Below are 6692 nucleotides of genomic sequence, written 5' to 3'. Positions count from 1 at the left end.
TAGTAAATTTAGATAATAATATTATCATTATAAGTTTGTAACTAATTAAATTAAATATTATATATATAATTAAATATAAATATATAATTATATAATATATACAAATATTAATTATACAAATATTTTATATAAATATAATATATATTACGTATTAAATATAGTTATTATTATATTTAAAATAATAATTATTATAATTATATAACTTATTAATATTACATACATGTATATATTATAATTATATGCACATATAATATACATTTATAAATATACATATATATTATAAATATAATATTATATAATATTAATAAATTTATAATATATATTATATAAGTATAATTATATTTAACTAAATAATTATAATATATAATTATATAATACAATAACATCATTATTATAAGTTTGTAACTAATTAAATTAAATATTATATATATAATTAATTATAATTATACAAACGCTATAAATAAATACATAATTATAATTATATAATATATAAATATTAATTTTACTCATATTTTATATAAGTATAATGCATATTAATATTAGATATAGTAATTATTATATATTATTGCATTTAAAATAATAAATATAATTATAATTATAATTATATAATTTATTAATACTATATACATGTGTATATTATAATCATATGCACATATAATATGCATTTATAAATATACATATATATTATAAATATATTATTACATAATATTAATAAATTTATAATATATATTATATAAATATAATTATATTTAACTAAATAATTATAATATATATTTATATAATGTACTAATATTATAATTATAATATATTATATATATGTATATATTATAATATATAATAAATATAATATATATAAATATTAATTATATCATTGTATAATTATAATATGTAATTGGATTTGTTTCTTGGAATCAAACTTGGGAATCGGACAAAACCCACCAAAATACTTGGGAATGGAGAAACACCAAATTTTTAGAAATCATTCCAAGATTTCAATTCCCATTCCAGTGAACCAAACACCATTTATAGGGTTCATTCCATTCCCCGAATCCGATACCCTCTTACCAAACGCCCAGTAAGACTTTCCTATGTTACTGTTGTGTAGGTCTTCAACTGGCAAGGGTCTCAACTAGCAGCTCCATAGCTATTGTCAGCACCTTCATCAAATTCAGCTGACCTACTAACTCGGAAATCCAGCTGCTTCTGATGTTTCAAGCGGCGGCGATTATCAAAATCATCCCATCCTTCAAACTGTAAGAAACAAAATGGATTCATACATAAATTTGAATACAATGAGGGGATCCGAATCACATATGATTTGGAGAAGAAAAGGAACCTGGCGAAGAACATCCATTGTTACTTCTGTCCCATGCAGATCCAGAATCGAAAGTTGGCTACACATTTTAAATAGGATACTGGGGAGGGATCTCAGTCCATTATTACTTGCATACAAAGCCTGCAATACAGAAAAAGATGGGAGCAAATATAGAGTGTCACTATCGCGGCAATTTAAGAAACATTGCACAGCTTTTATTAGTAAGGCAATCTACTGATACATCTGGAAGTTCTAAAGGCACCTACAAGCTTCAATGAGCAAGGGCAAATCCCAAATTCATATACTTGAAAAAGATAAATTGCATTACTTGCCCTCTTTTTGGTGTAGCAAGGCTTGATGTTAGTATTCCGTATCTTACTTTTACTTCCAATTTGAAATAAAGAGGGATACGAGAATAAAGAAATTCCAAGATAACAAAGGATAGTAGATAGACCTTCAAATCTTTTAAATTCCCAAATGTCTCTGGTAATTCTACCAGGAGATTTGATGAGCGATCAACCTGCAGAACAACAAATGACGATTCTGAGATAGGGAACTGTGAACAGCAAACATAGGAAACATGAAAAGCTTACTTCTTTGTTATTCGGGTTTGGGCCGTTTGGCAAATGGCTTTACAGAATGTATATAGAAAATAAAAAATAAAGAGAGGAAAAATGAGAGAAAAACTTTTAGACACGAAGGAGACTTTTACGTCAACAAGAGAAATGCATTCCCATGCTTGCAGGAATATCGTTTATCCTGCATTTAGCATTAAATATGTTCTTTAGAATTTCATAGTACTGAGTGATATATTTACGCTTTCTTTTGGAACTAATCCTGTTACTTTCTTTTTTTTTTTTCTTCCAAGTGGTAGAAACCCACACACACACACTTACACTCAATGGCGCAGGAAGCATCGAGAAACCGGCCAACAAGAGCAATCTAAGGGGGACTCACAGAGAAACCCTATCCAGTCAATTGGTGATAGGAAGGGCTCCCCATGAACCTTAAACCCAGAGTAAAAACTCCACAATCTTTCGACGTGCCAATCTTGTTACTTTCTTTCCATATGGAAAAAAAGCAAATGGAGCGTCAGAGTCAACCGTCTAAGCTCAGGATATGAAGTTCATAATCATCTAAAGAAAACATGAGACAACATAACCAAAAACTACGGAAGGAAAGAAAAAACAATTATCTCCATAAACTTCTTTGCGAGTTATATTGCTTGAGTAAAAGAATAAAATTCAGATATTTCACAAGCAAATTATTTCACACATTACCTATTGTTCGCTGCTTTCAAGATTTGAAGATTTGTTAGAAGGCCTATTTGACACAATGCTTTAGTAACGATAGTTATGGTAACGAAACCGTTTTTACCTAACATAACAAGTTGTTGCATTTTTAGCGACCATTTGATTATTTGTTAGACCTATCCACGTAAATAGGATAACACCTAAAAATATGGAAGTAAGTTTCCCATCTAAAATAGTAAGTTAACCTTAATAAATTAGTAATTTTTATACCTCAAAAGGTAAATTGGAATAAAGATTAAACTTACTTTTTATATAAATAAATTATTACTTTATATCCCAAACTTACTTTTTAGAGAGTAAGTTTAGTTCAAGTAACACTAAGTTTTTATACATAAATAGTAATTCTTACTAATAACATGGTAAATTTGATTAATGATCAAAACTTACTGATTTTTGGAATACATGTACAATTTTACATTAAAAAATTATCTCAATCTAGTATTAGAAAGTTTATTTGAAATAATGAGAAGATGTTTTATTAATGATTAAAACTTAATACCTTAGTTAGTAAGTACTCGTAATATACCTATATAATAAATGATTATAGGTATAATTTAAATTTTTTTTGTATTTATATATTTTAAAATACTATGAAAAGTAGTTTCACTTTTCAGATAACCTTGTAAAATATGTAATAAAATTTAGTCATATTATAAGTTTTTAATCATTTTGAATTTTTGAAAAGTTTGAAAGTTTGAATAACAATAACAACAAATCTTCCTAGTTATATATAGAATATCACTTGTTTATATATCACAATTTTTATAATTTAACACCTATGGATATATAAATTTACATCTGGAACACAACAATTAATAAGAGTTAAAGCCCAAACAAAATGAGAAATAGTATAACAATAAAAATGACAAAATTAGTATAACAGTTAATATAAGAAAATCAGTATGATTTGGACTTTTTTCCTTGGGAGATTGTTTATAAAAATAAGATCCAACAATTAAATGAAAATCACTTGCACATATAATCTATTGTATAATTTAAATTAAATTCAGTTAATGTATAAAACGGTCCAAAAATAATTAGCGCACTATGATAAAAAGTTATTTTAACAACAAATTTTTTTTTTACTGAAAGTCTCAAATATCCATGACATACATATGAGGGATATTTTACCATATTTGTATCTAACTATAAGCACAAATTTTGTTGCTGAAAATAAAAGATATGAAAACTTGCACAAATATCAAATTTATTAAATCAAATAATAAGAGAGTTACAATCTCTAAAAATTCTTTTTTCTTTTGATAATTACAATCTCTAAAAATTCTTGAATCAAAGAATATAATCCCCTAATACTTCTCTTCAAAAGAACTCCTAATTAAAGTATAACAAATCAAGTTTTTTTAAAACATTTTTAATATAGTAGTTATGTTTACTAAAAAATTAGTAAACCATTCCTACAATGCATTGCTTCTCCTAAATGTATTAATATTTTGTAAATAAATTGAAATAATTTTGTAAAAGATTTTATGCATTTTCACTAATATAAACAATAGAATTTTGCACCTTTAAAATATAAATAGAAAGAAAGGAAAATGGTATGAGTATAAAGGTGACCAAATGCAATATATATCACATCATGTGTTTAGATATGATTTGTTAAGTAATCAGTAATTTAGTCCTGGCCAATATATGATGCATATTGATTTCTTATAATTTTTTTTTTGCTAACCCCGCACACGGGGACGAGCACCACCCCGCATTTTATTAACTAGACCTGAAATTACAAAAATCGAACAAATCTTTACCCTAAAGTCTAACCAATCCTTAGCTTCCTAACTAAAGGCATCCCTAACCGATCTAGCCGAATTGCACCACGAGCCAACTGTGGCAACAAGCGTGCATGGTCATAGACCCTAACCTGCTGCTCGGGGTAGGAAACCCCTACATTAGATAAAATATCAGCAACTGTGTTCGCCTCCCTGTAGCAATGATTTAGCCGAGAAGAATCACCTAGCAACTGCCAAATCTGCCACACTTCCCTTCGGATGTGCCAAGGATACTGAGACTGCTTTTGAAGAATCCCCACCAGGACCAAGGAATCTAACTGGACCCACACATTGCCAAAACCTCTCTGAGCACACTCGCGAAGTCCAATCAAAAGGGCTAGAGTCTCTGCATGTAAACTGGAGGTTTCCTCAAGGAAAATCGAAAATGCAAATAGAGGGCTCCCTGATGAATCGCACAGGACACCACCACCATCGCCCAGTCCTGGGTTGCCCTTAGAGCACCCATCCGTATATAGCATCAGCACCCCAACCTCCGGCACTGACCAGCGTACCAGTTTAAAACCAAAAGCGCGCGCTGGTCGAGAGGACCAATCATACAGTTGCTGAAACTAATGTACCCCGACTATGCCCTTAAAATGAATCTCCACCATCATTTTCACCTCCCTGAATATGGCTTGAGAGATCGGCTGCCGAGTGCATAAGTTTACCTTCAAAAACGGCTTTATTTCGAGCCTTCCAAATATGCCAACAAATGAGACTAAGGAGAATTGCAAACATAAAACGCTTCCTCTCCAAAATAAGGACCCTGCACAGGTTACTCCACGCATACTCCCGAAATAACCCCAAACCTCCATGGCCACTTGCCCTATAGAAAACACATGTTCAATAGATTCACAGGATGGATTCTGACAACAAGGACACTTCGAAGGCATTTGGAACCCAAGCTGACCTAGCACATCCGCCAACGGCAGCTGTCCCATCATTAATCATAGCATGAAAAAGACATCTTGAATGGAATTTGAGGATGCCAGACATGTGATAGAACAGCAGAAGAATTGCGGGCTTGACGAACCTCACCGAAAGCCGTAGCTAAAGTAAATTTCCCAGATGTTGCCGGCGTCTAGATAACCTCATCTGTGCAACCAACTTCAAGTAGCGGGTGTTGTAAGATTGAGGGGATAATCCCTTAGGGTAAGGCTCGAGATAACAGCTAGACATCCCAATCCCCATTTGTAATAAAGTCCCTAAAGGTGAGCTCTGGGATAACAGTCGCTCTGAGAAACAAAGCACCGCTACCTAGCCAATTGTCATACCAAAAGTGACAAGATCCCTTATTAACTTGCCATAGCATTGACAACTCCACTTGCCGACTAATATTCCACAGTCATCTCCAAAGAGCCATAGCAGAAAAATTCAGTGGCACTTGACACGGATGTGTTTCCCTATAATATTTGGCTTCAGATAGGTTGCCCACAGCGAAGACTCGGTCCGAAACCTCCACCATAACTTACACGAGAAGGCTCTGTAAACATCCCCAAGTCTCCGGAATCCTGCTCCCCCTTCTTCCACCGGGTAGCACAACTGAGACCAGTGTATCCAATGGAACTTTGATCTCTCAGCAATTGATTCCCACAAGAAGTCTACACAAACCTTTTCTATCAATGTGAAAATCGAATTCGGCAACACTGCAGCTAACAGCAAATGTATGGGAATAGAAGCTAGGACATGTTTGATAAAGATTAATTTCCCGCCTAGGGAGAGAAGCCTTGATTTCCACGACAACACCTGTCCCAACACAGCTTGACTGACTTCCCCAAAAAATGGCGACCCACACCTGCCTAAGTACAAGGGGAATCCCAAGTATCGAGTTGGAAAGGATCGCCTGGTAAACTTCGTGATCCGCTTAATCACCCTTCATCGAGATGGAGGCATGGACGGATGTATCAGGTAACCACTTTGTTGAGCATTAACTAATTGATCCGATGACTGCTAATACAACTCCAACACCTGCATGACGCGCTGCAGGGAACTGGATGAGCCATTCGCAAAAACAAGCACATCATCAGCAAAAGCTAAGTTGGTGATAGAAAGGCACCCATGTGGAACCCTAAACCCAACGAATCTAAGTTGTATCTCAGTTCCAATGACAAATAGTGCTGGTGACAACAGGTCTCCCCGACGGAGCCCCCTGACCGACTTAAAGAAACCATGCGAGGCACCATTAATAATGATTGAGAACCACACATTAGAAAGCAAGCGCTAGACCCTATCCATGAACTGCTCTCCAAATCCAAACCTCCGCAACACACTCACAAT

At 32.9% G+C, this 6692-nt stretch overlaps 1 long non-coding RNA gene across 1 annotated transcript; it reads right to left on the bottom strand.

Annotated features, from left to right (window-relative positions):
- Positions 1-1149: 1149 nt before the first annotated feature.
- LOC113734837 (uncharacterized) lies at positions 1150-1850 on the bottom strand. Its single transcript, XR_011841890.1, has 3 exons — positions 1770-1850; positions 1337-1456; positions 1150-1251 (listed from the first exon to the last, which is right to left on the bottom strand). It is a non-coding gene; the product is annotated as an uncharacterized lncRNA (long non-coding RNA).
- Between the last annotated feature and the right edge of the window lie 4842 nt (positions 1851-6692).

Source organism: Coffea arabica, chromosome 3c (genome assembly GCF_036785885.1).
Source record: "Coffea arabica cultivar ET-39 chromosome 3c, Coffea Arabica ET-39 HiFi, whole genome shotgun sequence".
NCBI classification, from domain to species: Eukaryota; Viridiplantae; Streptophyta; class Magnoliopsida; order Gentianales; family Rubiaceae; genus Coffea; species Coffea arabica.
This window is presented reverse-complemented; position numbering and strand designations above follow the sequence as displayed.